Below are 27,311 nucleotides of genomic sequence, written 5' to 3'. Positions count from 1 at the left end.
GTCACTTTCAAGTCTGCATCATCTTTTGCCTTCTGCTAACCTCTCTTGAATCTCCTTTTCATATGCCCAGACTCAGCTCTGTCAACCAGGAACAGTGTGGGTGGCTGTGTATGTGCCCAGCCTCTGGTAAATTCAGGATATTTGAATCACATCCCCTCTGGATGTCTCATATCCCACAACTACCTCTAAAAACTCTGGCTACTCCACCAATCCATTGCTTGCCCCAAACAGGCAAGCTCAGGCTAATGGAGACCTGGCCCTCCCTTGCCACCAGATCTCCTTTTAAATTAACTATGCTCCAAATCAAGTGAATCCCCTACAGCAGCAGCAGCAAAGCTTATTATTTTCACAGCCAGTCCCACTCTGGTTGTACTACTAGTCTGAGAACTGAAGGAGAGATGATTGTAGCCTCGGGCAAAATGCCACAGACTTGTGCTGTCCTTACCCAAAGTTTAGTAGTTGTCATGAATAAATGCTTCTCAGTTTGTTATATGTCTTTGGTCAAATTCCAGAGTGCTGAGATGATTGGTTTTGACTATTTTGTCCAGCTTTATAGTTGCTTTTGGGAGAGAGGATTTTTTGAGTGTTTTTTTTTTTCTTTTACTCTTGACTTATTTTATTCTGTCACAGTAGAAGTCAGAAGTCTAAACTTTATTTTAATGACGATATCTTCATTGAAGATAAGCAGCCCATACCCTTTGCGTGTGGATATAAAAGCTCAGCACATATTCCAAAGGTCATGCACTATATTTTATAGTATGCCCCCAAATAGGTAATATTCTGTCCACCACCCATCTTTTAAGAAGCAGACAGGTTTGAGGTCTACCTACACCTCTTCCCCTATGTTCTGGTGAATAAGCATTAAGTGTTTTCATACCTGAGTGCTGATAACCAAGGTGCAGAGGATTATTCTTCTCCTTGGCAATAATAGTAGTCATATAGTTTTCAGGTTGGGAGATTGGCAATGGAAGGACATTATCTTTCTGCCTCCTTAGTAATAAATATTTAGAAAGTAGTAAGAATGTTACAATGTAGTGAGTGCTTACTATGTGCCAGGTAAGCATTGTTAAGCATTCATTGTTAAGCATTTCACAACTTGTATATCGTTATCTTCATTATGAAGCTTAGAAAAGTTAAGTAACTTGCCTGAGGTCACTCAGCCAGTAAATTGTGGAAAAAGGATTCAAATCCAGGTCAGTTGGATACCTAATTCCATGTTATTAATGAGCAGGCTGTACTCCTTTGGGGCATCACTACTCCCAGACATCAAGCCAACAAAATTAGGTTTACATTTGTTTTGAGAGACTGGCTTCCAATAAGGTGGCATTGCTGATGATCTGTCCATGGTGATTCTTGTCTGTTTCAACTGAAACATTGCTTCTTCAGCCCTTCTTCACTGGCTCACTAAATTTACTTGTAAGTTAGGTAATGGAGGAGGGGTTCAAGGAATTGTGCTTAACAACTGATTATTTTTCTAAATCTTTAATTTTCTCATCTTGTCACAGTTTGGGTCCCCTGGGAAGTAGTATCTAAAATGGAGATTAGCATATAAGATGCATGAGAGAGCGCTCTTGAGATCAATACCTTTTTGAAGGGACTGGAAGGGGGCAGAATTGGGCAGAGGGAAGAAACTGAGCTATGATGGAATTTCAACAGAGTCTTCGACAGCCCTATGGGTAGTTTTGAAGCTAGGATACCTTTTCAGAATTCGGGGGTAGTGTCTGGGCCTTTCATACCCACAAAGATCTATCATTGGATATGGGCCACCTGGGAGGATGGGGTGTGACTTGGGGTGAGGTGGCATTCTTCAGCTGATGTAAGCCCGGAAGGGGGTTGACCCCCGAGAGTTATCAGCCAGCAGCACTTGCTCCCAGCTGGGGAAAGTACATACTTTGTTCCTTAAGGAAGATACGGGCAGTTCGTTGGAGTACCCTGCCCAACCATTTTTATTCAAATATTTTTTTCTGTAATTATTACTTTTTTAATTGGGCAAAATTGTTTATGGGAGAAAGTAGTTTTTTGTGGTTGTTGAGCTATAATTGACATAATATTGTATTTGTTTAGGTGTGCAATATAATGATTTGGTATATGTGTATATTGTAATTCTTTATTCTTCTGCTTATTCAAGCAACATACAATTTTTAAGTGTAAAAATTTCACACAGCACTATGTGAGAGGCTGAAGATATGAAAATGAAAAATATCTACAGAGTTCCTGTTCTTATAATGTTTATAGCTTGGGGGAGGCTATTTGTATTTAATTTTCTTCCTTGAAGTCTCTTGTTTAATCAGAACTTGGTTCTAGGTCAGTAACTCAATGTGGCCTAATTGAAGCCAATTTTAATCTCTCATCCAAGCCTTAAGCATTTGGTTGTTGTTTCCCAAATTCTTTTAAATTAGAGGATATCTTTCTTAGAAATACACTAGACAATGTTTAGAAGTTTTTACCATTCGTAAAGTTACAATTACCAGTTTAATGGGCTGTGAGCTGAGGGAAAGGAGACTCTGTATTTTAAAAAAGGTATTAAAAATTAATTATAATTTTTGACAGAAAGTGGTGATAGCAGCAGTTGAATTTGTTGCTCAAGATTTTCCTAACTTCTTAGTGTTATCCTATTATCCTTAAAAAAGAAATAGTGTGTTTTAATTGTAATTACTTTTGATAATTTTTTTACCCTAGGAGGTAAATTATTAATTAGGGTGTGCATTATAAATTACTTTTTTATTAGGTGATTTCTGTCTGACAATAGTTTCTAGCTTTTTTTTAATTAAACTATGTCTCTAGGATTTATTATTAATAGCTTTGGGCTCTATTAAGAGGGAGGCTAATCTGATTTCCACCTTATGACCCCACATATACCTGGAAAATGATTCCACCCAGCTGAGATAACTGGTAAATTATGTGTGTCCGATACCAATGGCTCTGGGTGAGGAATCATTTTTAAATGAATATTTCCTTCTCACATTTTTTCATCATGGTCTTTCACTATAGATTTTAAGTTAATTTGCCTCACCATTACACATGTGTCAGGAGGAATAGGTCTTTAAAAAACTAATCCAGGCATGAAAAGATATCAGGGAGAGAACAAGAAAACTCAATGTAGGATCAACTCCCAGTGATAAAACAAATGAATGAATGGATCACCAATAACGTTACCATTTATGTATAAATGGGGTACCTTGGCTAAAATTGAGTCCTAAGACTATTTTCTCTTCTGAAATTTCATAGGTATAAGTGAAAAAAACAAAAACAAAACTAAACCACAATCCATAAAAACCTCCAACAACAAAACTGCTATGAAGATAGGACTATTTAAAAGAATAAATTAGTTTTTTATTCAGTTTACCCTTTGAGCAAACAATCTTTTGTTTTGAGAAATCCTTTGAAAGAATGGGGTCTTAGAGGAATATCTGTTTCATGTAGGTTTGGAACAGAGCCTCATAACCAAACTCTTTAATATTTCTACACTTAAGTAGATAAATAAAGACCATATGTAGCTGCAGTCTGTTCAGGTCAGATTTGCTACCTAATGAGTCAGCCCCAAACTTAGGAAAAGACATTTGATTTTTAGAGATCTTTGGATTTCAGAATTGTGGGTAAGAGACTGTGCACCTGTACCAGCGAGGTACCTGTCTCTCAGAAAATTAGAGTCATTTATTTCCGGGAAAATATTTTGAGACTTCACCTCTCAAATAATTGAATTAACCTTGGAGGCAAGTGAAGTCTTTTGATATGGGTACCTGTGCCCTTCTTTAGTTGGGGGTGGGTGAAGATAGGGTCTGCAGCCTCAGAGTTGACTTTTCCCCTCACTCCCTAAATGAAGCCTGAATGTTTGTTTTACCCATGTGCACATAGCTCTCTGTTAGGTTTCCTACTCAGAGATTTCCAATCTCCCAAGTAGATTGGTTTGTGCTGCAGCAGCAAAAGAACCCTTAGCAGCCCTTTCATCCTTTTTTCTTAAGTGTGACCGGACAGGGGGACCTGGGTGGCTCAGTTGGTTGGGCATCTGACTTCGGCTCAGGTCATGATCTCGCCGTTCGTGAGTTTGAGCCCAGCGTCGGGCTCTGTGCTGACAGCTCCGAGCCTGGAGCCTGCATCAGATTCTGTGTCCCCCCCTGTCTCTCCGCCCCACCCATGCTTGTACTCCGTCTCTCTCTGTCTTTCAAAAATGAATAAACATACAAAAAAAAAAAAAATTAAGTGTGACCGGACAGCCAAGGAACACAGAGAAATCTAGCACCATGAGAAAGAAGGACCAAGATAAACAGACAAAAAAACTAAACCTGAAGGAAACCAAGATCATTTAGGAAACAGAATAAAACTTAAAAAAAAAAAACACTCATAGTCAAGAAAATATTACATAAAATAAGAGCAATCAGAGAAGTAAGAGCTCTTAAAGAATAAAAATATTATTGCCTATATAAAAAGACTTTAGTTCAAGAGCTGGAAAATGAGGTAGAGGAAATCTCCTGGAATGTGAAACAGTAATACAAAGAAATGGAGTATATGAAAATGCATGAGATAAGAGACAAAACCTGGAGGTCCAACATCTTCTGAGAAAAAGAACAGGGAATGTGAATGGGGAGGAAATAATCAAAGCAATTAAGAGAAAAATAGGTTCCCAGAGTTGCAACACATGAACGTTCAACCTGAAAGGGCATACCCCGTGAGTGAAAAAAAGTCTCTGTTCAGAGTACTGAGGAGGACCAAGAGGAAGAGGGAGGCCTGGAGTCTCTCTTTGGAGAGCCCAGAAGTAGGTGGGGGTGAGACCTGTCCCTTTTGGTGGATTGTTCTGAATCCTATTTGTAGAGGAAATTGTGATTTATTTCTTTGTATCATTCTGACCAAATGGTGGTGGTGGTGGTGCTGGGGTGAGAGAAAGTGCAGCACATCTTTTTCTACCAGGAAAATACAAAATGTTAGATTCAGATTCTGCTAGCATTTATCAAGGCACTTTATTTTTTTAAAATTGTATTTATTTATTTTGAGAGTAATAGAGATAGCACACAAGCAGGGGAAGGACAGAGAGAGAGAGAGAGAGAGAGAGAGAGAGAGGAAATCCTAAGCAGGCTCTGCACTGTCAACATGGAGTCCCAAGTGGGGCTCGAACTCATGAACCATGAGATCACAACCTGAGGTGAAATCAAGTGAGCCAACTGTGAGCCACCCAGGAACCCCTATTAAGGCACTTTAAAAAAGAGCTTTGAGTGCCCTTATTAATTCAAGAGTACAGGGGAAAAAATAGATTATAATATAGAATGTGTTCATGGTCTCATTCATTGGTACACGCATGAAAATTTAGAAAGTAATCTAGAAGGATATATTCCATCTCTCGATGGTGGGACGATGGGTGCCTTTTATTTTCTTCTTTTAATTTCCTTTATTTTATGAAATAAGTGTACACTTGTTTCACAAATTTAAAAAATACCAAACTTGCTTCCATTTGTGTGTGTGTGTGTGTGTGTGTGTGTGTGTGTGTGTAGGGGTGGGGGGGGGTACTTTTTATATTTAAATTACAAATATCCCCAGAGAAGGTAAAAATCTGAGGAAAGTAGCTTGTGAAGGTAAGAATAGGAGAAGCACCTTAGGGTGTTGAGAAAGATGGCCTGGAGGGGGAGAAACTGACTGGAGGGGGAGAATAAGGAGGTTGTAAAACCCGGAAGGTTAAGCTAAAGATAAGCTTCATCTACCTCCTGGTTCATGCAAGACCTGTCTTAACAAATTTCTGAACCGAGATACATAATTTTCTTACACTGATGACACGTTGCTTGAGGGCTGATGCTATCCAAGATTATCTACTAAAGGGCAGAAGAAACAGAACCAGATCTGGAAAGAGTCTGGCCAGGGCTCAGCTGTGAGAGCAAAGGGAAGGAGCCCAGGGCTTACAGTGAGGTAGTTGGGGCATTCTCTGAGCGCAGAGATCTTTCAACTTCTCTTAAATTCATTTAAAAATAGATACACAATGCTTTGCTGACCATTCCAGTGTCCTTAAAGAATAAATCTGTGGCCATTGTCCCTATTGTCATCGTGAAGACACATTTGCTCTCAATTGATCCATGAAGAGGGCTATTCTGGGCACTTTAAAAAGCAGGTTAATAAAGTAGAAATGGTTTCTTTTTCTCTAAGAGCTTGCAGATTGTGAGAGAGAATAGTTTAAAAGCTTACTTTGTGTAAAAACAGAAATTGTAGAACGTAGCTTCTCACAGTGAAGTGCTGAACGACCATGTGATGATCCAATTGGTTAAAAACACCCCTTAATTGAGTTTAGGTCACTAACTTTGGCATTGCCCCCCAAAATTCAAGAATATTCAATATTAAATGCATCCAGATTAATTTAATAATCCATTTAAAATAACAATGATGGAGAATTGTCATAAAATTTTCCATCCAGGTTAAATTTTTTTCTCCAAAAGAGCATTATGTTTATAAGATTAAAAACAAATAATTCAAGCTCTAAAAGTTACTTTTCCCTACAAAAAAACTATTGTGAAATTCTATTTTTTTTTTTTTCAAAGCAGAGAGTAACAAAAGCAGGGGGAAGGTAGGAAAGGAACAGAAAAGTGGATTTAAGAGATAATGTATTGCATTTAAAGAATTTGAATGCCATTACTTTTCATCACTTAACTTTTCAAAGAACACTTTCAGCTTCCTTATTTGCATGTTTCATTGTTTTCCAGCCTTTAAGCACTGTATGTTTAAAATGCAAATGGAATAATATAAGAATAATGAGAAGTAATACTTGGAAATGTTCTGTGAAAATGTTGAAAGAGGGCCTGGTTTCCATCTGATTGAAAGGAGGTGAGGCTTGAGAGAGCAATCAGACTGGATATATTTTACCTTAAGGTCTAAATAGCAGCCCATTGCTAGCCCTCTTTCTCTTGTGTACTGTTGAAAATTAGTTAACATTTCCTTTTTCATGACTCTCTTATTATTTATCTATTTCTCTTATTCTTCACATTAGGTACCTATCAATCAGTTAACCTCAATTCAATGAACATTTATTGAGCACTTATTAACTAGTCATTGTCATATCTGGAATGTAGAATCAATAGTTCTCTATTAAGAAAAGCAGGGTTTGGATAAGGGACAAACATGGGGAAACATTTGTCAGCCTCCTGCTCCACCCCTTTTGATATCTGACTCTCCACTGGATGGGCTAAAAAATCAGATGTCTTGGGTTGGAGTCCTGCATTGCCATTTCTCTAACATGCTACTTACCTTCTCTGAGCCTCCATCTCCTCACCTGTAAAAGGGAATGATAACATCTTTGGTGGCTGTGATGACTGAGACAATACAAATAAGATGCTTATAGCAATAGCGCAGATGATGTCTTTCCTTTGGTTTGTGATGCAACAAAGAAAGTGTAGGGTGACCAGACATCATAGTTTGCCTGAGACTGATGAATTTCCTGGGACATGGTTCTGTCAGTTTTAAAATGGAATGGTGCCAGACAAATCTGGATGAAGTTGTCAGCCTAGAGACAGAAGGATGTGTATTCAGTTAGTCTTAATCCCAACTTGAATAAATCAAATTACATGCTAGAAGAACAAAGTTATACTGGGGCATAGAGCAGAGCATAGCAAATTCCTTCACAAAGAAGAAGGAAAGAGCATTTCATACAGAGGGAGCTGAAGAAGCAAAGGCATGGAGGTAAGAGACTACATGGCCTGCTTGCAGAGGCCTTAAGCAATCTCGTGCGGGAAGCATAAGGGGCGTATGAGTTAGTGAGTTAAAGGTTAGTGAGTTAAAGGTTCAAAAGAGTACGGTATGGTCAGACTATCTGAGGCCTTGAGTGTTATGCTGAGGACCATGGAGTTGTTCAGAGGTAATGGGGAGATGGCCATCAAGGGGGATGGGACAGAGGTATGACATATACTTCTCAAGCCTCAGTTTAATTCTGCAAGAGAAAGCACTCATGTGACCTCTTCAAATAGATTAAAATGAGCATTTTGTCTATAGCTCTCATTGTATTATCAAGTAATCACAAATTTTCTGTTATACCGAATATTTAAGGTGGCTCTCCTTATACGATGGCATGTAGAGGGTACAAAGTCATTTTTGCTTCCTTCCACATTCAAACTTAGGGTCATTTGACTCTCCTCTTCCCATTATCCTCCTCATCTAATCTGGTGGCACAATATGTTGGTTTTTGTCTTCACAGCCGAATTTTCTTCCTCTCCATGCCCTTGCTTAGGCTCTAGATATGTTCCCCTAGATTCAACAAACCATCACATGTGGCCCATGCTCCCAGCCTCTCTCTAGATATAAACATTCATGAATATTGTGCCCAGTTAATCTTGTTAAACAATATTTTTGTCATGTCACTTTCCTATTCAAGAACCTATCATGATTTCCTACTAACACTTGGATCTAGGCCACTTTTGTCAGTCTGTCTTTAATATTTCTTCATCAATGGGCCGTTTCCCTACAACTACTCAGGTTCTCAGAAACCATTTGTGCTATTCACATCCACTTGCTTTTCGCCTTTTTGTTTTGTCTCGTTTGTTTTTGTTTTTAAATTTTCAGTTGTGGTAAAATACACATAACACAAAATTTGCCATTGTAAGCATTTTTAGGTGTACAATTCAGGAGTGTTAAATATATTCACATTGTTGCACAACCACAAATCTCTAGAAACTTTTCATCTCTTTTTGCCTTTAACACCAGGCCTTATTCACAAATCCAGCCCCTCCATCTGTTTCAAACCACTTGCCACACATGGAATTGAGCTTCTTTCCTTTCTCTCTTACTGTTTAAATCCACAGCCAAACTCCAAGAAGAGAAATCCTATGTAAAGTCTATAAAAGAAGAGGTGCTCAATAAATGGATCAAGTTCAAGTACTATTGTTATACTTTGTGTTGGTCTCTAGTCATAACTTGTATGTGGAGAACAAACACATCATTAACAGGTCTCAGGCACATTGGTTATCTCAACTGGTCCTCACTACAGCCCTGTATGGTAGATGCAGTAGATGCTCTTATGTGCAGTTTTCAGATGAGGAACCCGAGAATGATTAAGGTACTTGTCCAAGGTGATGCAATTAGTAAGTGACAGAGTTGGTAGTAGAATCTAAGTATTCTGACTCCTAAAACAGAACTATTTCCACATTGTTTAGCTGCATTTCTTTGAAGCATATCTTGTCTGTCCAACAAGAGTGAAAGCTCCTTGAGAGAGGGAACTACAAGAATTATCTTCAGCAGTCCTAGCATATGGCTGAGTCTTGGGCACAAAGGTTGTGTTTCCTAGGTACTTAGGAGCTTATTGATAATTCACTGCACTGTTGTCTATGGTTTCTAAAATATTTTATATGTTTTATATATAATCCATGTATATCCTTACATAACTCAGCAGAAGAGACTTTCAGTTCTCACTGAATTCTTTTGGGTACATGGGAAAACTGTATCTTCCTTGCCCCCCCCTCACATTGGGAGAGGTCATATGACAAATTCTGGCCAACAGGTTGTCAGTAGTGGTGCCACAAATCTCTCCAGTTGCTTTTCTCCTCCCACCCCATCATGGAGGGAGACTTGTGTAGAGATGGTAGAGTCCAGGATCTAACTAAGCATCAGGGATGTTACCTGGAGACTTGGAGAACATCTCCCCTGGAAAGTGGCCCAGGTCTGCCACTGACCTTGTGACATAACCAACTTGTATCAGGTTAAAACACAAAGATTTTAGTTTAGTTTTTTCTTTTAACCTCAGCACAGTCAAATGGCAAGCACATTAGCATCTCATACTCTCATCGTTGCCCTGGAAAAATCATAAGGAATTGTTCTTAATTTGTGGTTAGGAAAAAACAAGGGTACAGAAAGGTTAAAGGAATGACCTTGAGCCACTCCTCAGATCAGTCTCTTAATCCAAGTTGGTGATCTTTCCCCACATATGTAAGGACTACTATAGGAAATGTAAATCAGGTGCAGAAAAATGCAGACTGACACTCCAACCCTCTCTGCTTGTGCATAACATCCTGCAGCCACAGTTCTCCACCCTACTTCACAGATATCTTCCCTTTTCTTCCCTGAGGAGCCAGTTCCCTCCTTAACTGACAGCTGAAGCCTTTACCAGGGCAGACTATGTTGAAAAGGGCATTATTTATCACTGTGCTGCCAGAGTAACACCAGCCTGCACAAAGGTGTGGTTGAAGAACTGGAATGTGTACGGAAGATAGTTCTGTTGGTCTTGCATGGACTTCTCAGTCCTCATCTCCCAACCTTGTCCCGTGTGAGGAATAGATGGGGATCAAGCTTGCTGGCTTTATAAAGAGGAGCATATCTCTAAGAAAGAAGGAGAGAGAGAGAGAGAAAGAGAGAGAGAGAGAGATTGCACAATCCCATAGTTTCAGTTCAGTGATGGTCATTACAGCTTTTCCTTTGCTTCCATTTGAATCCTTTCCTAGTCAAACTCATTCTTATTAATAACACCAAATAAAATCCAATTACCAGAGTTTAGGGTCTTCTTTTCATCTTCCCAGCTTTGGTTGAAATTTAGACTTTTCTCTTATTTCCCATTAGACCTTATTTCCCTAAAGTTTTACACATACACATGCACACACGCACACGCACATGCACATGCACACATCTCTTACATAATATATAAAACTTTATGCACACAAAGTTTATATTATTTTTTCAAATTTTCTTTCTTTCTTTTTTTTTTTTGAGTTGAGTCCGGTTTTTGGAGGAGCTAGAGGGTGATGATTGAGACATTAAGCCTTGGATACAGACTAATTTTTCTATATAAATTTGCATGGCCTACCGGGAAGTTATGAATGTTTCTTTGCAGCATTATAAAGTTGAACAGATTATTCAATTCATATTTTAGCCTCACAATTTACAACTATTAGGAAAAAGCTGAGAGGGAGGCTGAAAAGATGTTCCTTGGGGGAATTTTCATTGCTGAAATAAAAGATACCAATAGACTCACAAAAAGTTCCATAAAACAAATGGGAAAAAATGTTACACTGAAGATACAGATAATTTGGGAAGCTGCAGCCATCTGGTTATGGTCAAAATAGCTGCTTCTGATGTCCTTAGATGGTACAAATTACTGGCAGACCTCAAAAACCAAAACAGGAATCCATTTTGAGATCAGATTCCTTTTGCCTTCAAGACATGTTTATAAAGAAGTCAAGATTAGAGGAAACAGAGGAAGAACTGAAGTGTGGAGAGAACATATCACCAAATGGTTACTTAATTTGGCCAGTGATTAACATGGACTGCGTTTGGATGAGAAGGCAGATGGATATCCAGCCCCAAGTTTTGGCTTTTTCATTTTACTAGAGCCATCAGTGCCCCCAGCCTCCCACCCCGGAGCTATTTGGTGATCTCTTAAGAGCTGTGTTACCAGTGGCAATCAAGAGGCTTCTTCAAGGAGGGTAGCGGACATTAACCATAGAAGACATCAATTGGTGACTAGTGGACAGTTGCTTTTAAGCACATAGGACTCACTCTTTGGAGGCTCCACCAAAAATGTCGGGGGAGTACTTTGCAGGGTTTGGGCAAGGAGGCTGAGAACTTCGTTTGTAGGAAATACTAAAGTGATTTGAGCATTTAAAGTAGATGTACTCTTGGGGTGCCTGGATGGCTCAGTTCGTTGAGAATCTGACTCTTGATTTCGGCCCAGGCTGTGATCCCAGGGTCGTGATATGGAGCCTTGCATCTGGCTCTGTGCTGAGCACGGAGCCTGCTTAAGATTCTCTCTCTCTCTCTCTCTCTCTCTCTCTCTCTCTCTCCCTGTGCCTGAGTCCCTGCTTGTGACTGCTCTCTCTTTCTAAATAAAAAATTAAGAAAAATTAAAGTAAACATATTCTAAAAAGTAAAAAGTAAATGTACTCTAAAAAAATAAAAAGTAAGGGAATTTAGAATTCACACTTCAACAAAACCTTACTCTTCTGGTCTCAGTATTAAACTGCTTCAAGCAGCCTATGAGGGGCTTGTTCACTGACTCTTTCTCCCTTCAGTCACCGCACAGCTAACTGTGGGACACCGTCAGCTGCTCCTTCCAACCCCATGATCTCTGGTTGTTGAGCATGGCACTTGCTTCCCCTTGTTTTTAAGCTAAGATCATCTTTCCTTCCCCTTATATCTTCTCTTCTATCTTCCTCCTAACCTCCCTCCCTAATTTCTAGGACTCGCCTCTGTTCAGGTCCTTGTTCCGATTTTCTGTTCTAGGAATCTGTGAGGTCAGAAACTAAGAAATCAAGTAGCTTCCTCAAAAGACTTGTTTTTCAGTAATGGGGAGGGAGGAATGAGGAAGATGGGGGATATTCTTGTTTTTCAGTAATGGGGAGGGAGGAATGAGGGAGAGGGGGGATATTCTAGTACGTAAAAAAAGTAATTTGCATACTTTAACAGATAATTTAAGCATGCTATTTATGCAGATTTTAAAAATTATTTGAAAAAATTTTTTTAAACCATTTAAAATATACTTCAGAGTAATTGCATGGAATGTTGAAGAAACAGCATCTACCTTACATTGGTTATATGCACATTGTTTTCGACTTGGTCCTTGCATTGTTCAAAACACCGAATATCTTTTTATGTCTTCAGTTGAGATGGGTATTGATGCACAATTTGTGTAAATAAAAAAATCTTACTCAAACAATTACTATATAGCATCACAGAAATTCACTTGTGAGGGTCCTGGGGGCCACTTCAAAGACATAGGTGTTCATTTTCCAGATAGGCTGAAAGGGAGGCATCATTAGAAACTCTTGGCCTGTGAATTAAGGAGGGTACTTTGCATGTGTCAAGGTTCCCTGAAAGAAAACCAACAGTTGTTTCAAAATGAGTCTTAAGTGAAAACTCTCAAGGGCGGATGTTCTGATTTGTAGACGTTGATTCGCAGTCAAGCTAATCTATGTAGATGGGCTTCTAGGTAAATAAGGGAACTTATCTATAGGTGGTTAATGCTTCTGCTGAGTAATACCCAGGAGGTCAGTCAAAACTGAAATGATTTTAACACATTTGGAGCTTATTTTTGCCTGAAAAATGTGTCCGTATTAGGTAGGATAGGCTGACTGCCATAAGAACAGACCCCAAAATATGTAATGACTAAGACATGGAAGTATATTTCTTACTCATATGATGACACTGGGTAAGTGAGCAGGTCAGAAGGGTGCCCCTCTTTCATGAAGCCATGTAGGGGCCTGGGCCAATGGAGGCTGTGCCATCTTTGACATGTGGCTTCCAAGTGCACAGCTGGTAGGGAAAAGGGCATAGAGGAGCATGCATGGAAGGTTCTCGGGGGCCAGGCTGGGAGATGGGCACGCATCACCTCTGCCCACATTTCACTGACTACATGGCCATATCTAACTGCAGAGGAGGGTGAGAAATACAGTCTATTGGAGCACCCAGGAAGAAATAGAGAACATGGGTGTTAGTGAGGAGCTGGTCGTCTCTGCCAGTGTCTGTGTATCAATCAGTGGCTGTTGGGACCTGTAGGAATAGATGTATTTCATTCAAGAGATGGATTTTGTCAAAAAGATTTAAAAGGGAGCTCTCTTTCCAAAGCATTCAGATAACTGTGACTTCATCCAAGGGAAATGTTTATTTAACATACAAAGTTACAGAACTTCATACTCCATGCAGCCCCAGCTCTGTGTGTTGTGTCCCCAGATCAAACAGGAACAGCATTCTGCCTTCATTCCCCAAGGCAGTCTTTTAATATCCTAAGGCTCATACTCATTTTTTTAACAGAGTGTTTAACAAAGCTTTACTTAATACATTATCACTGAAAATGTTTGTTTGAGTATGTATTTGTGTGTGTACGTGTGTGCGTGTGTGTACTTTCTGTCATTGAGATGAGGGTCTCTACCCAGGGAATGACATAACTGTGAACCTAACTCACGTGTACTGCAGCTACGCCCTCTAAGATCCACTCATTATCAAGATGAACATAATACCCTCCTTTGGACTTTTCTGGCATTTGAAAATGAATAAACACACCCTGGTTGGATAGGCAATGGGAGTAAGAGATCTTAAAATAACTTAATGACCTTGTTCATTACTGGCCTTAAATTGTATTTGATCTAAGGGCGGGCCCTTGCTGCTGTCTGACTCGCAGAGCCAGTTAAGTTCCAAATAGAATGACTTTGCTCCCCTAAAATCAGAGGTGAAGTCTTTGCCTAGGCTGATTAGGTGGGTAAAAGGGCAAAGCAAACAAAACTGCTTTGGAGCCAACTTGATTGTGCAGGCTTATGAAGAACAGTGAATACTGTGATAACTGAAACATGCAGATAATCCCTAAATCTCACTCTACCCATTGGTTTTAATGACTTCCTCCTTGGGTTTGGTACCAGGTGCGTCAAATCAATCACTTGGTGTTTCCTCTTTCCCCTGCCCTCGGCCCCTGTGGGCTTGTTCCTCTAACAGAGGGTCTAACAAATGGGTGCTGTGAAGACAATGGTAAGGCTGGGTAATCCATAAACTGTGTAAGAGGCCCCAGGCAACTGAGGATTGACAGCAAATGATCTTTTCTTATCACTGGGCTCATGGCACAAGCCAGGATAAAGAAATGGGGTGTGGGCTCTGAACCCAGACAGACCTTGGTGCAAATCTCACCGTCACCGCATGTCAGCAATGTGATTTCAAGCAATGATTTAATTTCTCCGAGTCCTAGCTCCCCCATCTGCAAAAGGAGACTGAAGCCGTCCCTTTCTCAAAGAGCTGTGGTAAGGAGTAAACGAGATCCTGTGTATTTATTACATTCCTAGTCTGGTGCCTGGCATGCAGCAAGCACTTAATCAGTGTTAGTTACAATTACTATCCAGGAAAAATTTGGACACCCCTTTCTTCCCTTCACGTGCCACACCCGTCTCTATTCCTGATAAGAAGCAAAGGGGCACATATTGTTGAAATTCCTCAATCTGGTGCTGTTTTAGTGGTTAACGCACTAGCCCTCAATGCCCTTTCTGACCTTAGGGATGAAATAGCTTGGTGGTTCAGAGCAGCTCTTCTTCTCAGCTCTATTTTGTTCTTGATATAGCTGTTCTATTCACACACCTTGCAATCTGTGAAGTTAAAATTAACCTATTTGCCAACCTGCGTCTCAGTGAGAAACTGAAAAATTACACCTTCTCTACGCACTAGACAGTGTTTTCTAGTGCATCTTTGATGAAGAATATGTTAAAGGAAGAGATGGCTTAAAGGGAAAAGACTGAGTTCTATCTGCGCTTAGTTTATTCCCTTGGAAGAGTACTCTGCAAATGTCAAAAGCTGGATTGAGAGAACAGGATGTGACATGGAAGTCGCTCAGTTGTGTCTCCACACACGTTTTTGAAATGGGGAATCAAAGTGTGCCAGTGTAACTGTCAGATTTGGGCATATGGAACAATCTAAGGAATCTGACTCTTTCCAGTAACAAGTTTAGCAACTTCCTTTTAAGAGAGAGAAAGAAAAACACTCACTGCACTCACAATCAATGGTTATCTTTAGTCAACAGTTCCAAGGAGTCAGTCCACTTTTCCATTTCGTGTCTGAGCTGACATATCCCTGACTCCAGGAAGGAGGAGCACAGCTGACCTGGAGGTGCTGCTCTTTGATCTTAGGTGCCCTGGATTAACCTGCTATTCTTCTGCCTCCCTATTACTTCAGAGCCATGGCAGCTGGCAAAGGATGGATCTGTTTGCCTTGACCTCGTCCCGGAGGGCAGCTGGGTGTTATCATCTGTCTGCGAGATAGCCTGGACCACCGCACCAGGCTGCACAGATGTACACTCTTTTATTTCCTCTCTCCTTCGGTGAGCCATTGTGAGATATTCCTCAGTCCTTTCACAGCATATTTCCCCTTACTCCCCCACCTCTCCCTAATGATTCTTAGAGACTCTGAAGTTTCAGGTTTTAGAGACTAAAATCAGTGGAGATGGGGCACAAACTTTGAGGGAGTGGTCTTCAGGGCCTAGGCCTAAGAATTCCTAAGCCATCCAAAAAGCTACTTGAGATTAGATCCTTAGAGATGTTGGTAAGAGGAGAATAAGAGTGAGAAATACGTGCTTCTCGCCTGGCACAGTGAACCCAAAATCATGGTGAGCAGGTGTCTGTATAGTGGGGACTGAGGTATTAGTCATAACTCTCTGCCCTGAAATGTTCTATTCGTTTCTGTAATTTTACTACTGGAGACTTATTCTTTGGATTTGGAGATATTTTAGTTTCCGAAAGGTCTTTGTCTATATCCTTTTGGGAAATAAATTTTTTTTTTTAATTTTTTTTTCAACATTTATTTATTTTTTTTTGGGACAGAGAGAGACAGAGCATGAACGGGGGAGGGGCAGAGAGAGAGGGAGACACAGAATCGGAAACAGGCTCCAGGCTCTGAGCCATCAGCCCAGAGCCCGACGCGGGGCTCGAACTCACGGTCCGCGAGATCGTGACCTGGCTGAAGTCGGACGCTTAACCGACTGCGCCACCCAGGCACCCCGGGAAATAAAATTTTAAAGTGCTTTCACATAAATTAATCTAATCCTTAAAACAACCATTTGAGTTATGTACTATTATCATTCCCATTTTACAGATGAGAAACCTGAGGCACAGAGTCACTAGCCACTTTCCCAAGATCCCACAGTTGGGCAGCAGTGGAGCAAGAATTTGAACCCAGGCAGTGTACCTCCAAAGCCCCAGCTCTTAGCCCCATCCCCTATGTTCTACACTAACAGCTTTAATTCCTATTTTGCTAACCCTAGCATCTAACTACTATTGCAGAAACTCCAGTCTCCAGCAAAGTACCCACTGATCCCACCCTCAATTATTTCTGGGAATTCCCAGAGATTGGTAAGTGTGGACAAGTAGATATTGGTATAATGTATAGTATCTATCAAATCCCTTTCTCCTGTTTGGGTGTCCTTTGGATATTATCTTGCTTCTGCCTCTATATTACAACAGTTTAACCTAAGGAGGCTATGTTCTTTATAGCCCCCAGTGAGCTAAAACCATGTGGTGTTCCGTATGGAAGGAACTTTTTGCCAGTGTGAGACACTGGGGCTTTGAGCAGCACTGTGTTGTGCCCAGCTGTAGAGGACATCTGGCATGTGGGAGTGTCTGCCCGGATCCCTTTACTACAAAATGCCCACCTTCCTTCCATCCTCATAGTTAATATAGGAATAAACACCCGAGTATCCCTTCACGTCTCTGTTCCCAGGCCCTACCTGACAGATCCACCATGGAAAGTGGACCAATCCCAGCAGCCCTCCCTCTGGACCCAGATGATGGTCCAAAGCTGATTCAGACAGGGCTAATGAGTCTTTTCCTTGGGTGGACTGGTGTCCAGAGAGAGCTTGAGGGCAGCCTCCTTCTGTTAAATCTGTAAGATGTAAAACTTAGCAACCCTCAAAGGTCATGTATCCTCTCATCTGAAGAAAATCATTCTGCAGGGGGAGAGGATATAGTAGATAGGCAGAGAGGTAAGAGTGAAGAACAGAGGAAAATCCAGTGTGCACCTGATTCCCCAATTCTGGTAATTTCAGAGATTCAGCAGTATCTCTGCTCTTCCCATGTCTGACTGTTCTTTCTTGGATACCATGAACCAGTGAAGTCCCATATTTACTCAAGTTGATTTGAACTGTGTTTTTGTCACTTGCAACTAAAACAAATCTGAAAGTCCAGCAGGTGACAGTTTCTGGCTTGTGTCTTGATATTTCCTTCTAATTCTCCCTTGAGCTTTGACTGGAGGAGTGGGTCAATTGAGAATTTTTCACTAAAACACTTTCCTAAATTCCATTCTACTCTCCCCACCATATTATAATTAGTTCCTGAGACCTAAGGCTGATGATTTTAAAGCTTTCACTTATATATGCAAATACAACTGGGAAAAGAAACACCTTAAACCAATATCAGCTAAAAGCCATTATCTGTAGAGACTAGCTGACAGTCAGCTAAGAATAAGACTTCTGGGAAATGAGAACTAGTTGGAGAGAAGCAGAAATTTGATGTGTAAGTCAGGGGAATGGAAGATAGAATTTGTCAAGGACAAGTCTTATTTTCTGGATGTCCTCCTTACTTTAGCAGGATAAATCCAGACATTTGTATGTTTGTTGTACTTCTTTTCCTACTGAGAATGTGATTAAGTCAAGACAAAATATGTATTCTGTGCTGTATTTGAGTAGAGCCCAGGGGATTGTTGTTTATTTTATTGTACATACTTTAAGTTTGGGCCTTTTAAAACTTAAGATTTAGACATTCCAAATGGGATGCAAATTGGTAATATGTTCTTTTTGAACCAAAGCCTCTGGAACTTTAAAAAAATCAGATTACAATACTGCAAATCTACCTTCCTCATCACGATTTAACATTCACTGAACGGGGGAAATGGCTGGGGTTAGGAATCCTGTAAATAAGTACCTTTGATTTTCTCCTGGGTTGTTAATCAGCCTGTGTAAAGCCAAATCTTTGTTGCCTTCTCTTCAAGAGAAATGGAAAAATAGAAGAGAACTTAGCTATCCCGAGTTTTGCTTGCTTGATGCTTCCTCAAAGGCTCCCCTATCTTCTTGTGTTGTTTCAGGAACGTTTATTACTAGGAAATTTATACACCTGTGCTTTCTGATCTGCTCATTTTATCCAACTGTGGAATTTTAGATCTCAAAGGGACTTCAGGGACTGAATGATCCAAATCTTTTGATCATAGGCTTTAGAAGATTAAGCTAGTTTGATCAGGCTATTTAGAGGTCTTTAACTCCTAGGACAGTGCTATTTCCAGGTAAAACATAGGATTTTTCCAAATTAGATCTGGTGATCATATATCAAAGCAAAATTTATGTTCAGTCTCCATTTGTTTCCTTTTGCTTACCTTTCAAGGAAGAGCTGACGGAACTCATTTTTGCTAATTTTTGATTCCCTTCTAGGTTCAAGGAGCTTGACCTAGGCTAGCAGGACCGTGGGAGGTGGGGGCATTGGGTAGGTGGGATTGCCTCTCTAGTCACCTGAAGTAGAGTCAAGGGAGCTCCAAAAGCCTATCCAGATAAGGATCTGAAGTTCAGTCCAAATTGAAATTTCCATTTCTAGGAACTGAGTGGAGATGGAGATCAATGGCTGAAGAATGCAGGATAGAAAATCAGTGAGAAGCAGGAAGTTGGGAAGGGAGTTCTGCAAGGCAGAGGTAGATGAAGTGCCTGAAGCCTTAGAACTGGGGAACTTCCTTCCCACCTCCCCGTGCCTGCACCCTTCTTTGAGGATGTGGGGGAACTGATCTGTACCCACAAGATCTTCAGTGATAACATAAAACAGAAACTTTATCAGAAAACCTTTGTTAGAAAACAACCTTTATCAGAAAACCTTTATCAGAAAAACTGTGATTTTGGATGGTATTTTTGTCTGAATATTTGTCAGTCTTGTTTATTTCCTAGTTGAAAAGCCCAGTGCAGGATGACATGGTTGCTTGAGAAACCTTCTTAAGTCCATGGGTCTGTTATGAGCCTAAGAGATATTGCTGATATGCAATCAAAGAACTAGAAAGTGTGAGAAACAATATTTTATGTATTTTAAGGAATACATATTTTTTTTTTAATTTTTTTTTTCAACGTTTATTTATTTTTAGGACAGAGAGAGACAGAGCATGAACGGGGGAGGGGCAGAGAGAGAGGGAGACACAGAACCGGAAACAGGCTCCAGGCTCTGAGCCATCAGCCCAGAGCCCGACGCGGGGCTGGAACTCCCGGACCGCGAGATCGTGACCTGGCTGAAGTCGGACGCTTAACCGACTGCGCCACCCAGGCGCCCCAGGAATACATATTTTTGTGGCAAATTCTTGATGTACTTCCATGCAAATAATTTATGATTAAAATTCTCCCACCTTTCACTTTGACAGATTGGTGTTGAAATTAGAACAATGAGTCCCTTGAGAAAAACACTGGAAAAGAATTGTAGAAATATGGATTTTCATGCTGGCGTAAGACTCACTTCTCTGTTCCCTGCCTGAATAGGGAAGGGTGTGGAATGAGGAAATCTGTAGGGAGAACTCTAGTTAGAGAACTTGTTTATTTTTCTTGTTTTCATCTTCCATTTCTGATGACTCCTCCTTCTCCTCCTCCTCCTCCTTCATTTGACCTGGATTCAGATTTAAAAATTTCAGAAGCCATGAATCATATGTGTATTCCTTGGAATAATGTAATACACAAATAAATGAAAGTATTTTAAACTTTCATGACACAGGATGAAAGTGCACAATGAGGCATAATGTGTTGTTTGTGTATAACTGGTTAGAATGCAGGTATGGTCAGAATCTGAGTAAAGCAAGCAGGCTGATCCTGTGTGCTCGCTACGTTCCTCTTTGCTACTGGTACAGCGCGAAGCATGTGCCTGCCCTGCCAGTGCCTGTCATTTCATTACTGACATTTTCAGTTCTCCTTTCCAAGCATACTTTTGAAGTTCTGTGCTTTGCCCGTACTTTACTGAACTGTGGTCACAAAGGGGTAGGAGATTTGGAGGGAGTTTAGGAAAAGGGAGTGAAGGGAGGTACCCCAAAGAATGGTTTGCTGCCAGGACCACCCTGGAGGTCAGGTAGGTGGGTGATACAGAACCAGTGCCGATGATCCTGGTTGGGCCACATCTTTTCACTTCATACATTTGTGCAGACAAAATCTGGTTAAAATGATTATCATGGGAATCACTAAGAGAAACATTCGCCTCTTTACCCCATCCATTATCTCCCTGAGGCTCCAACTCCTTTCTTCACAGCAGAGAAGCACTCCTCCCAATTGTGTGTGCCCCCTCCATACAACATGGGGAATCTCTGAGACTGCCTCCCTCATGCACTTCCAAATGGTGCAGAGTGAGCAGAAGCTCTAGGAAAACCTTGCGCTGTAGGTACTTTTCTGGCTGCCTTTGACATACTATTCCCCAAACCAGTATTTCTCCCCTCCCTCCCTTTTTTTTCTGGATGGGTGGGGATTAGGGGATTCTGTAACAGTATCTTCACTCTAGGATTCGGTTGTTCTGGAGTCTTGTTTTCTGTATTCTGGGATATTTAGCCTGATGTGAATAGGTGTTATATAAAGAGTCTTCAGAGGATGAACATTCATGGTGGATTCTGTGGCTCATTGATGACATCAACAAACCAAGCTCTTTCAATCTCCTGTCCAGTCATTCTCAATGTGTTGGTATTTGGCTCTTGTGCTGGTTATCTCAGGGCCATAAGAAGGCTACCACAACTCCTGACAACATAGCCATGTTCACAGACAGAAAGGAGGAGTGGGGGCTGGGGTAGGTGGAAGAAGAAGTGGCTTAAGGTAATTCCCTCTTTGTCTCTGTTTCAGGCTCTCTCTGTGTGTAGATAGATTGATAGATATACAGATACCTATAGATATATAGATATATTAAATATATCCACAAGATGTTCACTCATATCTTGTTGACCAGAAACATGTCCTATACCACCTATAGTATAAGTATGAGAAAGCCAGTATTAGGCAAAAATGAATGGGATCACTAACAATGGCTTAGCTAATCATGATTCAAATGGTGGAGATTGAGCACATCACTGTTCTGCACAAAATGGTGGTTCTGTTGGTATGGAAGAAGGGGTGGATGGCTGTTGTGGGGCCCAACAACAGTTCTACCACACTAACATAACCATGGTTATGTTTTATCCTCTTCTGCACTGTCACGGGAGTGTGAATCATTCATTCTGAGGGGCTCCCTTCCCAGTCCTAGAGAATGAATCATGATCATGAGTGATTTAAGCCAATCATGGTGGCCCAATTCCCCTTGCCAGTGGTTGGATTAAGCATGGAAGTGTGACACAATTTTGACCAATGAGATGTAACAGGAATTGGACAGGGGGCTTCTGGGAAATATTTGCCTCTCTGACTAAAAGTGACACATGAGGGAAAATAGTATTTGATTTTTCCGGAGGATGTTGGCATATATGGTGTGATGATGGCTGGTACTACTGTAGTCAGGAAGGGAACCACACAACCTTTGCTGAGAAAGGCAAAAGGGAGAGACAAAAGTTCATGGGGCCTGATGACAATTCTGATCCACTGAACTAACTATCCCTGCAGACACTTAATGAAGAACTTATATGAGTAATAATTCTTATTATTTAAGCCACACTGAATCATTTTTTTTTCTGTTACTTTCCATCCAAAGAATCTCAAGGCAAGGTATTAATTAGGTGAGTTTCCCAAAATCTATAACTCAAAATATTACTCTCTAACCCAAAGTAATCCATGATCAAATAAATGTGGGAAATTTGAAAACTATACATGTTTGTGGAAGTTAATGATCATATTAGCATATCAAAGGGAATATCATATTAGCATATCAAAGAGAATCTTTGTCTCTACTCATAATTCTATAGCTCCCGGGCACCTGGGTGGCTCAGTTGGTTAAGCATCTGACTTCGGCTCAGGTCATGATCTCACAGTTCATGGGTTTGAATCCAGTCGGGCTCTGTGCTGACAGCTCAGAGCCTGGAGCCTGCTTCAGATTCTGTGTCCCCCCCTCTCTCTGCCCCTCCCCCACTTATGCTCTGTCTCTCTTTCTCTCTCTAAAATAAATAAACATTAAAAAAAATTATTCCTACAGCTCCCATTTAAGAAAATAATTAAATAAACAGTGTATAGGTAAGAGAAATCTCTCTATTCAAGAGATTTTGAATAGAAAATATATTTGATATACTAACCCCTCTCTCCTAGTGAGAAATCCATAAAACCCCCTGCTCTTCTCTACCCCTTGGACTTGAATCTATCCTTGACACTGGGAAATCACTAGCAGGACTCTCGTTCTTTGCAACAATCTTGAAGTGGTCCATTGTTTCCACTAAAAGACCAGCTCTCAGTTATAGCCACACAGGCCAGCTTCCCTGACTCTTAGAATCATCATAAAGGGCCTTCCTGTTAGTCAACAAACATTGATTATTGATTATCAGCAATAAACCCCAAACTCTGTGAAATCTGAAGAAATATAGGTATAAGATGTGGTCTATGTATTAGTTTCCTAGAGCTGCTATAACAAATAATCAAAACCTGGGTGGCTTAAAACAACAGAAATTTATTCTCTCATAGTTCTGGAGGTTGTTGACAGGGCCATGCTCTCTCCAAAGGCTGTAGGAAAGAATCCATTCTTGCCTTTTCTAGCTTCTGATGGTTGTTGGCAATCCTTGGCTTTGTTTGCTTGTGGCAACGAAACTCTGCCTCTACTTTTTCATGTAGTCTCCCCTCTGTGCATCTGTGTTTCTCTCCTTATGAAGACACCAGTCATTGAAATAGGACTCACCTGCGTCCACTATGATCTCGTCTTAACTGATGATATCTGGAAAACCCTATTTCTAACTAAAGTCCTACTCTGAGGTTCTGGATGGGCACTATCAAACCCAGCACAGTCTGTAGTTGAGGAGCATTCACTGTGGTTAGGTTTGCCCCACATTTCTGTTATTGGCAGTAAGAGTCCTTACTGTGAGATCCAGGTGGCTCAGAGAGAAGAAAGTGTTCAAGTTGTTTGGATGGGGTCAGGGAAAATGTGTGGATGAAGTGGAACTTGAATGGAACTTTGAAACAGGGCTGGAATTTCATCTAATGGAGGTGACAGAGTAGAATGTTTTGCATCTTGGAGATGGGAAAAATTCATGACCAAGGACTGTGAATTAACAGCTCTATTCTGAATAAATGAATTACTCAACCCCTTACTCACTTGGACTGTGATTCCTGAGGACATATGTAGTCAGGGCAGGGCAAAGTTACCATTCCCAAGGCCCAACCTCTTCTTTATAGCTGGGAGGGGTTGTTGTAGGGAAAGAAGATGTGTGTGTATGTGAGGGGTGGGGCACAGAGGAATTTCCTTTATGTACTGAAAATGGTCTGTCTCCTTGCAAGAAAGAAGTTGGGGATAGTAGCAAGAAAGGATTATATACTTTAAGTAATCATAAAAGCTTAAGACAGAAGATAGATATTACCCACTTAAAATAGACATGTGAAGACCACAGTTGTAGGTCAGATTTAGATGTGGATTTTTTTGGCTTAAATCCAGAGGAAAATTTAAAATCTTGATTATTATTATCTACAGTTTTTTCTTTTGCCAGCACTGTTTTTTTTTTTAAGTCATCATAAAGATTTGTACACCTGTCTAAATTTATTTCCAAATATCCTAATAATTATTTACTTATAGCCTTCTAAATTTTTGCAGTATTGTTTGGATGCTCCAACTATTAACCTTAGTCATTTTAAAGTAATTGTAGCATGGCTCCACATGCAAAACATTACTAGAAAAGACTTTGCTCTGCTTCACATAGAACCAGCTGAGTATTTTACTTCCCTTTCCTTTATATAGCTTCTTTTCCCTATATATAGATCAAACAGTTTTTAAAAGTATCTCTAATTCCTGGTCTTCAAAGTCTGCTAGAGCAGCCCTGAAAATTGTCTCCAGAAATAAGTTTCTTTGCAGCCTACTAATTTAATTCAGCCGTCCCCAAATTTACGAACGGTGTGTGCTCCAAAATGACCTCCTTTTCCTTTGCTACAACCACAACTTTGGTTCAGTGGACTTTTGACCATTATTGCCATCCACAGTGCTCCTGTATCACCACTGAGAGTTTTACCTGATACCCTTAGGTCATCTGGAAATATGTCTCCTGCCTGTCACTGGCTTGTTTGATAAATCCCATCATATTTTGATGTCAAACTTTAGGTTTCAGTGGCAAAATTGTCCTTTTCCCCCTAGCTTCTGCAGGATGGGATCAAGACGCACTATCCATGTTGAAACTGATGAGGCTGAAACAAAATAGAAAAATATTTAATGATATGAGCAAAACCAGAAAAAATCTATCTGACAATTAAAGAGAAATGATTAAAAGGGGTGTATCCAGGGGCAAGGCACAGACTCTGACAGAATGGTGGCCGGGTGGAAACATCTAGAGTGATTATTCTTATGGATACTGATTGCCTTTTCCAGGCTGTTTGCTATCACTCAGGTTCTCTTTGGGTCAGTTGGCCTCTTATTTCTGTGATGGGCTGCTGTTGGAAGGTGTGATGTCACACTTCCTAATGTACCGAAAGACTTTCCTTTTTGAAGAAAGCTACTACTTTTACCTCGAGGATCATTTTACAGAGAAACTATTCAAGGGGTCTCTCCAGTTTGTAAATTTGAAACTGACCCTGAAGTGTTTTAGAGAAAAGTTTTGGAACACTTCTGGCAGATCAACTTTTTAGTTGTAGAGGTTGAGGAGAAATTAAAGACTTGACAGATATTAGAACTAGGAAATGCTTTTTAGTTAAAATCGGGATAGAAATTTCTGGGAGTTTGGGGGCCTCGAAAGGAGTAAAAGGTATTTGAAGTGTGTTGGCTACAATGTTGAATCAGGCTTCAGTGTTCTTATGTGAACCAAGATTGAGAGAACTGTGTATAAGTTCTGTGAGGTCAGGGACTAGGTCTGCCATATTATTACATTTTTAGTACTTTGCTCAGTGACTGGTACATAGTAAGCTCTCAATAAACATCTGGTGACTGAATGGATAAATGAATAAAAAAATGAATGCCTCTGAGATCTGTGGGTAGTTGGATCTTACTGGTAGATGAAAAAGACTTGAAATTCCATTAGAAATTAATTACTTTGGTTTAAATATTGCTTTTTTACCTCCCACACCTTCTTTGAAACACAAATACCCCTGAGCAAAGTGACATGCTAGTCCTCTGATGTTTTACTGTGAATGGGTTTATCAGATCATGATGCCATGTGACATTAATGAAAGGGAGGAGAAACTAAATGGAGGTAAATTGTTTCAGAAAGGGAGGCCAGAACACAGGAGACCAATTTGATGCAAGTAGTTTCCCTATGGCTGCTTTTGTAAGGAGAACCCTGCTCCAGCTGTTATAGTCATTCCCGGGAGCACCTGCAGCTTTTGGAAAGTAGCACAAATTAGGGGAAAGAGAAGAAAGGTAGTTGGAGAGTGGACTTTTTTATTCTGACCTAGTTTTCTATTAATAAAATGTATTTATTACTTACGCAACATTTTTCCCAGCAGGCAAATTATAACTAACAACATACAATTTTAAGCTAACATTCTTTCTGCTAAAGGCCTCAGTCATAACAGGTGCTATTAAGGGTAATAAGTACTTGACGAGGGAGAAAGAACAATTCTTTTATTGGAACATTTGTGGAAGGTCCAGTCAATGTAGTTAAGAATTATGTCAAGTACCTTATTTTTCTGCTCTCAGGGAAGACCACGATCTGTGAATGATTTTACGGTGCTTGGGTAATAATGAATTCTGGTAGATACAACTGAAACAGTCCTGTGGATGATTATGCCCTTGAAGGTAATGACACTGGGTTTAAGGAAAATGGATATTTACATGTAGGAATTGAAACAAACACTGAACGTTCAATCTGTGGTACTGTATTGCTATTAAGTTACCGAAAAGAGAGAGAAACCCTGTACATTCTCAGCTCAGAAAAGAGCGCAAGGAAGAGGAGAGCTGGGAGATAGTACCAGATGGTCACCCTTCCTACGAGCAGTAGTGGTGCTTTGAAAGTCCTCTGGAAGAGCATCAACTCCTGTAAGCGCATTCCTTGGGCCACTGTTTTTTGCTTTCTTCCTGAGCCTGGGTGTCTGGGGTGCATGGAGTTGGAAGAGGGGCAGGGATGGGCTGCTGCTCAGATCTGCCACGTCTAGCATTTGCAGCCTAAAGAATATAGGACCATTGTAAGAGTCATTTATCGTAGGGGCACTTGATTGGTTTTAAGAATAGACACTCACAGGGTGCCTGGGTGGCGCAGTCAGTTAAGCGTCCGACTTCAGCCAGGTCACGATCTCGCGGTCCGTGAGTTCGAGCCCTGCGTCGGGCTCTGGGCTGATGGCTCAGAGCCTGGAGCCTGTTTCCGATTCTGTGTCTCCCTCTCTCTCTGCCCCTCCCCTGTTCATGCTCTGTCTCTCTCTGTCCCAAAAATAAATAAAAAACGTTGAAAAAAAAAATTAAAAAAAAAAAAAAAAGAATAGACACTCACTATTTTATTTAGTTGTGAAAGCTCCCTTCTGGGCCCAAGGGCCTCACAGTCTTATTAGCAACCAATTTAAGTTCACATTGATACCAGGTTAGTATCACTCATTTCTTTAGCACATTGAGTGCCTACTATGTGCCTTATTCCACAGCTGGGTATGCTGTTGTGAAAAAAGCCAACAGAGTTTCAGGATTCTCAGAGCTTATGTTTTAGTGGGGATGATATACCATAAACAGCACATAAAGATAGAGAGGTTGCTTTTAAAAAAATAGTCTCTACCTTGGAGGATGTAATTAGACAGACTAATATATCAGCATATACTTAACAGATAATCTAGAAAGACAGTATCAGTAACTTAGAGGACCTTTGTGGATCTCCAGTCGATGTCATTT

General features: G+C 40.5%; 1 long non-coding RNA gene across 2 annotated transcripts in view; it reads left to right on the top strand.

Annotated features, from left to right (window-relative positions):
- Positions 1 to 7,095: 7,095 nt before the first annotated feature.
- Positions 7,096 to 27,311, top strand: part of LOC123598904 — a 31,367-nt gene continuing 11,151 nt past the window's right edge. Inside the window, exon 1 of one of the 2 annotated variants that reach the window (XR_006712873.1) lies at positions 7,096 to 7,650. This is a non-coding gene — a long non-coding RNA (uncharacterized LOC123598904). Of the gene's footprint in view, positions 7,651 to 16,439; positions 16,767 to 27,311 lie in introns of those variants that run through there. The other variant, XR_006712874.1, reaches the window with a different exon arrangement.

The sequence above is a fragment of the Leopardus geoffroyi genome, chromosome C1, assembly GCF_018350155.1.
Source record: "Leopardus geoffroyi isolate Oge1 chromosome C1, O.geoffroyi_Oge1_pat1.0, whole genome shotgun sequence".
Classification (NCBI taxonomy): domain Eukaryota; kingdom Metazoa; phylum Chordata; class Mammalia; order Carnivora; family Felidae; genus Leopardus; species Leopardus geoffroyi.
Note: the sequence above shows the minus strand (reverse complement) of the source record. Positions and strands in the feature narration are given on the sequence as shown.